Source organism: Berghia stephanieae, chromosome 11 (assembly GCF_034508935.2).
Source record: "Berghia stephanieae isolate SIO BIC M18660-M18661 chromosome 11, UCSD_Bste_1.3, whole genome shotgun sequence".
In the NCBI taxonomy this organism is placed as follows: domain Eukaryota; kingdom Metazoa; phylum Mollusca; class Gastropoda; order Nudibranchia; family Aeolidiidae; genus Berghia; species Berghia stephanieae.
In genome coordinates, this window is record NC_088370.1 from 29,164,062 (window position 1) to 29,174,061 (window position 10,000).

The following is a 10,000-nucleotide window of genomic DNA, read 5'->3' on the forward strand; positions in this document are numbered from 1 at the left end:
TTGCCTAATAAGCTCACAACTTTGCCATCCGGAATTAAACAGACCAACACACAAAGCTATGTAAACGTTTATAGTCTGCTTAATACAGTTTAGTGAGAATTACTCATAAACGCGGATGGCAAAAACCAATAATAACGACCTGAGTGACGTCAACTTCAATCTATCTGTCTATAGATGTATCGAAATTGACGTCACTTTGATTTGAACTTTGAACCAAAGGTATCCGACAACTCGACTTTATTTAGAGAAAAGATTTTGATTGCTATAATAACGTAAAATAACAAACAGGAGGTTGTAGCAGTGGATATTGATTCATCAAAACACACCGTGTCAGGTGATCCACCAACTGTTGTTGAGATCAAACTCAAAACGTGTCTCCTGTCTACTTACGTCCACTACCACTCGTGTGTCAGACCGTTTCCGTTTTGTTGATGTATCCTCCTCTTCTCCTCCTCCTTCTCTCCTCCAACTCATCCTCCTCCCCCTCCTCATTCTTCTTCTTCTTCTTCTTCTCCTCCTCCTCCTCCTCCTCCTCCTCCTCCTCCTCCTCCTCCTCCTCCTCCTCCTTCTCTTCTTCTTCTTCTTCTTCTTCTTCTCTTCTTCTTCTTCTTCTTCTTCTTCTTCTTCTTCTTCTTCTTCTTCTTCTTCTTCTTCTTCTTCTCCTCCTCCTCCTCCTCCTCCTCCTCCTCCTCCTCCTCCTCCTCTTCCTCTTTCTTCTCCTCCTCCTCCTCTTCCCCCTCCTCCTTCTCCTCCCCCTCCTCCTTCTTTTCTGAGGATTACTTAGTTTTGTCCTGACCCTTGGCGGGACTCCTTGGCTGATGAAACAGTCAAATGTGTAGTTTTAGATTTGGAAGGTGATATTGTTTTTCTAATTTGTTTTGAATGTATTTTGTAAACATTTAAATGTAATCCTCTTTGTGGGATCCTATGCTGGTATCTGGATTAGTCTTTTCGGTGATTTCAAACAAGTACACTGATAATGTGCTCTTGGAATCTACGCATATACCTCATTCGTCTTACTTTTTCTTTGATGCTTTAATTGTAAATCTAGTTTAATTTTTTTTTCTTTTTTTACTTTTCCATTTTCTTCCTTTTTACTTGCGCTGATATTATATCCTAAATGTGACGCAAGCGCCGTAAAACCGGGGGGGGGGGGGGGGGGGGGGCATTTCTGGCCATTGTCAGTCTCGCGAAAGTACTTGCGTAACTGTCTAAAGGTAGCCGCAATGCTAATTTCGTTCCGATAAGATAAATGCTTGCCAAGGATTCCAACATGCCATCCGAGTATAACGGACTAACACACAACTCTGTGTAACCATGAATTTTATAATCTGTTAATACAGTTATGAGAACAACTCACAAACGCGGATGCAAACATACAAAGGCTGAGTGACGTCATCTGCATACGATCTATAAAACCGATAAACATCGCTCCGTGGGCCTTAATGGCTTCGAAGGACTCATCTTTGCCGTGCGTGTAACGTGCCGACATGGCCCCCTTCCTGACTTTTTTCTGTTTACAGTTAGTGTCCTGAACTCTACCGTGTCACAACCAGTCCTTTCTCCATCTCTCTCTCTTGCCGTACACTCGTCTCCTGCCTTATGCTTCGACTCATTCTCCTCTCTCTCGTCTCTCCCTGTAACTTGGCGACACTCTCCATTTCACCCTCTATTCTCTGTCACTGCTCTAGATAGATGTCACTACCCTGAGCAGTCTTGTCCGTTCCCAGCCAGTCCTCTCTCTCTCTCATCTCTCTCCTCTCTCTCTCTCTCTCTCTCTCTCTCTCTCTCTCTCTCTCTCTCTCTCTCTCTCTCTCTCTCTCTCTAGTTAACTTTCCGGTAACAATCAGTTTTTACAGACCCTCTATTCTCGTCACATGACCTAGGATGAAGATGTCACTTACGACCGGAAGGCTAGTACGTGAATGGGCATTGGTCACATTAGTGAAAAGTGTTCACAGCTTTTTAAATATCTAACATCACGATTGGTTATTTGATTCGGCTTGACACATGAGTATATTTATAACATTTGTAAACAAAGCAGTGTGCTAACATTTGTTGAGAAATGTCCAATCGTTGGACAGCAACAAATCATGTGATTGATGACCTGTTTGTACGAAAACATGAATATAGATCGCTCCCATTCAACGACGGCATTCTTTCTCGAGATACTCTCATTTGAGCCTCGGTTATTTCTATATAATATTATTGTTTAGGTGAATATAAAGCAACAAGTCGACCATGGATGGTGATCCCCCCCCCCCCCCCCCCCCCCTTTCCAGCTTCGTTACCCCCTCCCACCGCCATACCTCCTCACTTAAAAGATAAAAGAACCATCTCACGTCGAGTGTTGACCCCATTTTGTTGACCCACCCGATACAATAGCCTCATAATACATAATATAATATTATGAAAAAAAAAATGAAAAAGCAATACCTCTATCACACACACCAACTACCTACACACCATGAATTACACACACACAGCACAACAATCTGATTTGATGATACTATTATTATAAGTACTGGCAATGCATACCCAACATCATGTCAATTATATTGTGTGAGTGCGTGTTGCGTGCGTTTATAAAAACATAATAATTGCAATGCCCCCCCCCCCCCCCCATCCTCTCCCCTAGTTTTGGTGGTATTAATGAGGTTATTATCGGAAGGGAATGCATTGTGAATAACGTTAATCGTCGAGTTGTGATTTCTAATTCTCTTCGAAAGTCATCTGGTGTCTGTGAAATTCGTGTTAAATTTAAGTCTTTGGATTACATACATTCAAGAGGAGTGACCTGTATTCAATTTTTTTTTCATTTAACTAAATCATCGATCACATGATTTGTTGCTGTCCAAGAGTTGGATATTTTCAAGCTGAACAATGTGACCTATTGTGTATGTTGGATATTCCAATCTCTATTAACTGTTAACAGTTTGTATATGCTGGTCATTTTGAGCAGATTTTGCAATGTGACCAATGACTCGAGCACATGGCAAATTAATATAAATTGTCCCCATTGAATTCATTGTGCTTTTTTAAACTTTTCCCATGAGAGCTTGGTGGGTCTCCATAGCTCAGTTGGTAGAGCAATCGCTTCACACGCAAAAGGACCGAGATCGATTCCGGTGTGCAGTCGAGATTTCTTTTTTTTCTGACCCCCTGTCCACCCAGCAGTGAATGGGTAGCTGAGTCTGTTAGATTTGTCGGAAAGTACTTTGCGACAGACTAGTGTCCTATCCAAAGGATAACAAGCAATTGCTATTTTCCGTTTCACGCTATAGAAACAGCGATAAACTCCGGCTCCATGGGCCGAATGGCTCTGATGGACTATTACTTACGAGAGCTTGGTGATCAGACATCGATGCTTAACATATTATTTATACGGTATAATAAAAGCACACTCGTACGAAATGTATGCAAGTCACAAAAACTCAGTTTTGAGAAATGGAGGTTAAAGTTTGGATTCAAGTAAATTAATTATACATAAATAAATTGAGAAATTCAGTTGTGGGAATGTCAGTATTGGGGGTTTCAGTGGAAGCGATCTTTATTGAGGTTTTTGTCCAGCCCACTCATCGATCACATGATTTGTTGCTGTCTAGCGATTGGATGTTTCTTAATAACCATAAAAACACTGGTTTTTATTTTATTTTTTTGGTTTTTTTTTTGTTTTGTTTTTTTTTGGGGGGTCGGGGGGGGGGGGGTTATGAAAGTTATAAACAAACGTTAAGATGAACAACAGGGTCTATTGTATGTTGGATATTTCGAAAACTGTGAACACTTTTTTTAATATGCAGGTCATCATGAGCACATTTAACAATGTGACCAATGACTCGAGTTCATGAAGATATAATATAGATAGAACGAAGTTGACGTCACTTAGGGATTTGTTATTGTTTTTTGCCATCCATGTTTATAGATAGAACGAAGTTGACGTCACTCATGGTTACACATCGTTTTGTGTGTTGGTCCGCTATACTTCCGGATGGCAATGCTGTGAGTTTCTTAGCCGAGTGCATACTATATATAAACATGGGTGGCAAAAAACAATAACATATGTCACATTCCGGTTGGCAATGTTGTGAGCTTTTTTGGCCAAGCGCCTACTATCTTTTAGATCACAACGTTCGTCTGGTATAGAAGGAACGAAATTGACGTCATTCAGCTCCTTGTTATTGTTTGTAGACATCCATTTTGGTGATTAGTTCTCTCTAAATTACAACAATCATACTGTAAACGTTCAAGGTTACATTTAATTTTGTGAGTCTGTACATTATATCAGGCTGGCGGATGTTGCGAGTATTTTACCTAAACGCATATCGTTTTGGTATCTGCCCACCGTGTTAACCAAGCAGTGATTATAGTATTATTTATCCATTTCCAATATTCGGTTTGGTATGGTGTAAAAATCAATTTGCCAAAGGAAAACTGTCGGAAACTGTAGGCAAGCACAGTTCTGTTGTACTCTGGAAAACCCCATATTTAAAAATTTGGCCAGAAAACTCGTCCTTCAAATATCGATCGATTTAAATTACTCTTATCTTGGCAAAAACTCTCAAACCTGGGACTTCGCGCGAAGACCCAGGTTTGAGAGATTTTGCCAAGATAAGGGTCATTTAAATCGATCGATATTTTTAGGACGAGTTATATGGCCAAATTTTTTAATATGTTCTTTTTTTTTTTCCAGAGTACGGCAATGTTGTTGTTATTACCAATTTAACGCTACAGAAGCCAGTGTAGACACTTCGGCTTTTCGGATCTGATTACGATTTAGACTGTAATATGTATAGAGTGATTACACGTGCAGTTCCGCCAACTTGAAATTTTAAAAATAAATTCATAGTTTTCAGAGGGAAGATATAGAAGTCACTATAATTAACTTCACTTATTAATATTTTACCCTTAGAATTATTAAATATGCCTTCACAACCCCGAATAGATGCTTTCTGGCACCAAACTTTTCTTTATATAACACATTGTATTGATTCCATAGAATTAAACGAATGAGAATACGTACGAAGCCTAAAAAGTGTCCACCAATGAAAGCATTCAGCGCCATTTTGTTGTTGGCTGAGAATGTAGTAATTACTATTCATTCGGTATCTATGTCAACATAACGACACAAGAAAAACAACAAACAATATCAAAATCCACAATAAAATGTTTCAGAACTGTTGCGTATATTTATGGCACAACGAAGCTGTCAAAAACTGAAGTTAGAGAATGTGTGTAATCATGTTTTATAATAACCTGTAATGTGTTTTCCAACCACCACATCATCTTTTACTACAACCACCACCACAATATCATCACTAACACTACTACTACAAACACCAGCCCCACATCATTATCACTACCACTACTACTACACCACCACCAGCACATCATCATCACTACCACTACTACAATCACCACAACCACATCGTCATCACTACCACTACTACTGCAACCACCACCACCATATCATCATCATTACCACTACTACCACAACCACCACCACCACTACTACTACAACCACCACCACATCACTACCTCAACTACTACAACCACCACCACAATAGCATCACTATCACTACTACTACAACCACCACAACCACATCGTCATCACGACCACTACTACTACAACCACCACCATATCATTACCATTACCACTACTACTACAACCACCACTACCACCATATCATTACCATTACCACTACTACTGCAACCACCACTACCACCATATCATCACCATTACAACTACTACTACAACCACCACAACCACATCATCATCACTACCACTACTACTACAACTACAACCACCACCACATTATCATCACTACCACTAGTACTACTGCAACCACCACCACCATATCATCATCATTGAAATATTATTTTTTTTAAATTGAGCTTTATGTAGTGCAATATCTACTAAATGTGCTCAAAGCGCTTTACAAGGGGTCCCTGGTCAACATTTAACGTGTAGGACGGGACATGACGCCTGTTAGGCGATATTACAATTTTTGGGACAAAGACAACTCTGTTAACGGCCAGGTACTCATTTTACACCTGAGTACGGTAAGAGAATGTGAGTAAAGAGCCTTTTCCAAGGACTCAACTATGCGCTGAGCGCGAGGCTCGAACCCAGGACCTTCCCATCCGGAAGCGAGTGTCATACTACTAGACCACATAGCCGCATCATTACCACTACTACTACAAACACCACCACCACATCATCATCACGACCACTACTACTACAACCACCACCACCACCATATCATTACCATTACCACTACTACTACAACCACCACCACATCATCATCACTACCACTACTACTACAACTACAATCATCACCACCACCACATCATCATCACTATTACTACTACAACTACAACCACCACCAACACCACATCACCTCACTAACACTCAGTACTACAATCACTACCATTAGGTTTTGGAGCTTTACTTCATTTGAAATAAGGAAACTTCGGAATTGTATTTGGCATTGTGTTTATAAATCATAATATAATTCTAATCAGTTATCTATTTAGAACTAGATACTATACAATATGTATGCCAAATACCACCCCAATTCCCCTTTCTTGTGTGCAGGAATTCCTCTTTCGGCATTGAAATTGAATGTGAGAGAGTCACCACTACACACATAAACAACAGAAACAATTTAAAAACAAGACTATGACACGCAACCACTCACACACGAGGCTATACTATTTATCCTTTTCTCTATATAGAATAGGACAAGACAAACAATAGCTTGACTCTCGCTCACTTCGCATTGATGTTTGTCGTCTCATGAGTTCAACTCTCGGTCGACCTGTCAATATTCCTTTTTGCCTCGGACGTAATCATTAATAGAATGTTGTGTGGTTTTGACCGTGAAGAAAACCTTAAGAAGTCACATTTATATCATTTTAGAGAGATCGTTTTGAATAATTTTGAGTTAAACGAGCGAGCAACAACGTGTTTTCATGAACGGCCGATCAGCGCTTGTTTACTATAGTACGCGATTCCCAGCCAACATCAAAATGGCGGATATTTTTCTCATCGAGGCCGCTGGTTGGTTAGCCAATAAGAGCACCGTACGGTTTCCATTGGGTAAATTCCTTGATTGATTCAAAAATTCCTATTTATTTCTGCTGTTAAAGCCAAAAATTCGTATTCTTACGAATGTTTTCGTAGTAGTAGGCAGGTCTGCCCGTGGTATCTCATTCAGTCAGGACTGCCAGATGGCCACGTGCATGGCCAAATTGGCCAAAATTAGCTACAGAGTTAATCATAATTCTATTATTAAAATTAAGAAAAGTATTTATTGTTATTTTTTAATTTTTAGAAAATTACAATGTTTTTTCCAGTCTAGCTGATTTTTCTATTACCAAAATCGATGGTGACCCGAATAAAATTACTCTAGCCCGATGGAAGGGGCCACAATTTTATGAGTTTATTCAATCGTAAATTGATGGATTGATGGTGAAAGTTATATGCGACTATGTGGTGGTCTTGTGGTATGACACTCGCCTTTGGACCGGAAAGTCCTGGCTCGAGTCCAACGCGGCGCATTGTTGAGTCCTTGGAAAAGGCTCTTTATTCACATTCTTTCACCGTACTCGGGTTTAAAACGAGTACCCGGCCGTTAACAACGTTGTATCTGTCCGAGAAAAAAATGTAATATCGCATAACAACAATGAGCCCTATCAGGCTGGTCACATCTCGTCGTACACGAGAAGTGTTGCTGTTGGCTAGGAACGTTGTTTTATTTTTAGTGAATATCATCAACATCATCAGCATCATCATCATCATCATCATCGTCATCATCATCGTCATCATCATCATCATCATCATCATCATGGCTTATCTCCCCTGGACGCGGCCTCTGCAAATGCCAACCGAAACAAGCTCCTGTCCTCCGCCATCCTTCCACATTCAGTGACTGGCCTATTCATCCATCCGATGATGTCTTGTGACCATCTTCTTCTTGGTCTCCCTCTCCCTCTTTTTCCCGCCACAATGCCCTATATAAAAAATTTCAAGAGTGTCATGTCTCTTGGTATGTCCAAAAAGAAAAGCAAGTTTTAGTTTCTGTCAGTGCTGGGATTACCCGCCCAAATCATTACCCGGGTAATACCCGGGTAGTGGTCGGATTACCCGGGTACCCGCGGGTACCCGTGGCGGGAGTGACTTTTTGACCAAAAAAAATGTTTTTGTGAAAGGGGGGGGGGGGGGGGGGGGGGGGCTTTATTATTCTTTAAATTTTTTTATGTTTTTATTCTTTAATTTTTTTTTTAGTCATTTATTATTTATTATTTATCACGACAAATGAAACGAAAGTAAGAAACAAGGATAATTAATTACAATGAAGCCAAAATAAATAAATTTTAAAAATACCTGAGATTCCTTTAAAAGATAAGAACTAGTATAGTCCTAATCTGTTGATTCCAAAATTGAATCAAATGTGTGTTAACAAATAAAACAAAAAAATCAATGTAATTGAAAAATAAAAGAGGAAAATCTTTTGAAAAAAGGTCATGTGAATGTAAATATGTAAGATCAAAATTGTATTACATCCAATTATCACTCAGTTCGGTTTCCATATTTTGTTGAAGCGGGTACCCGCTACCCGTCCCTTTTACTCGAGTACCCGGTTTAACTTTATTACCCGCGAGTACCCGAGGGTACCCGGGTACCCGCCCAGCACTAGTTTCTGTATCATTTTGATGAGATATGTCTCTCTAATGCCCAGGGACTCTTTCACATTTTGGTGATAGTGGATATTGCGCTGTGTAAAAGCTCAAATTTGTTTTTATTTTATGTGCCCAGAGCCTGTTTTATATATATGCGCTTAATAAATGTACATTTATTATTATTATTTTTAAATTATTATTATTATTATTATTATTATTATTATTATTATTATTATTATTATTATTATTATATATTATTATTATTATTATTATTATATTATTATTATTATTATATTATTATTATTATTATTATTATTATTATTATTATTATTATTATTATATTATTATTATTTCATACTCTCATTTCAATTTTTCTTCTCTCTCTCTTCATCTCTCTCTCATCTCTCTCTCTCTTCTCTCTCTCTCTCTCTCTCTCTCTCTCTCTTTTTTCTTCCTTTTACTCTTCTGTCTCTTTCTACTCCTCTCCTCTTCTCTCTCCTCTCTCTTCTCTCTCTCTCTCTTCCAATATCTCGTTTATTTTCACCCTTCCTTTTTGTTTCTTTATCTATTTCTTTAATTCTTCCCCTCTCCCCCCCCCCTCTCCCTCTCTCTCTCCTCCTCTCTTCTTCCTTCCCTCCCCCTTCTCGTTTCTTTCCCCTTCCTTGTCTTATCATCTTTATTCTCCCCCCCCTCTCCCTCTCTCTTTCTTCTCCCCCCCCCCCCTCTCTCTCTCTCTCTCTCTCTCTCTCTCTCTCTCTCTCTCTCTCTCTCTGACACACAAACACACACATATATATTATATAGACCTCACCGTGTCGCTTTCTCTGTCTCGCAATTGATACAAACCATGCTAACGTTTGGAATTTATCATTTTCCCCCCCTAAAGTATCCCAGCCATTGTTTGTTTGTTTAGCCTGAGACGTCTGTGTGTAATCTCCTTCGTATCTCGTGACTTGAATAAAATTATACAAAGCAAACTGTAATTTTAGTGGCAATGACTGGTCTTATACATATTTATAATACTCATGTCATAGGTGATATTATGAAGACCAAAAAAATATATACTGATTACTTTGTAAGGTCGTTGTGATCAATGAGAAATCTGCCTTACTTTGAAAGAAAAAAACCCGACATGTTTTAAAATGTTATGGCAGAAAACACGTCTCTCAAATATAAAAGATTCAATTCAATTCAAAGGTTTATTTTAGACAATTATCAATATAACTCTTACATTAACATAGAATTCCATTTTTTTTAATTGAGCTTTTATATAGGGCAATATCAACTAAACATGCTCAAAGCGCTTTACAAGGGGTCC

At 39.0% G+C, this 10,000-nt stretch overlaps 1 protein-coding gene across 6 annotated transcripts in view; it reads left to right on the forward strand.

Annotated features, from left to right (window-relative positions):
- Positions 1-10,000, forward strand: part of LOC144957284 (solute carrier family 12 member 8-like) — a 67,003-nt gene that overhangs the window by 4,051 nt on the left and 52,952 nt on the right. Inside the window, exon 1 of one of the 6 annotated variants that reach the window (XM_078888384.1) lies at positions 2,479-2,897. The exons of the other annotated variants lie outside the window; for them this stretch is intronic. The gene's annotated coding sequence lies outside the window, so the exon portion shown is untranslated. Of the gene's footprint in view, positions 1-2,478; positions 2,898-10,000 lie in introns of those variants that run through there. 6 annotated transcript variants of the gene reach the window in all.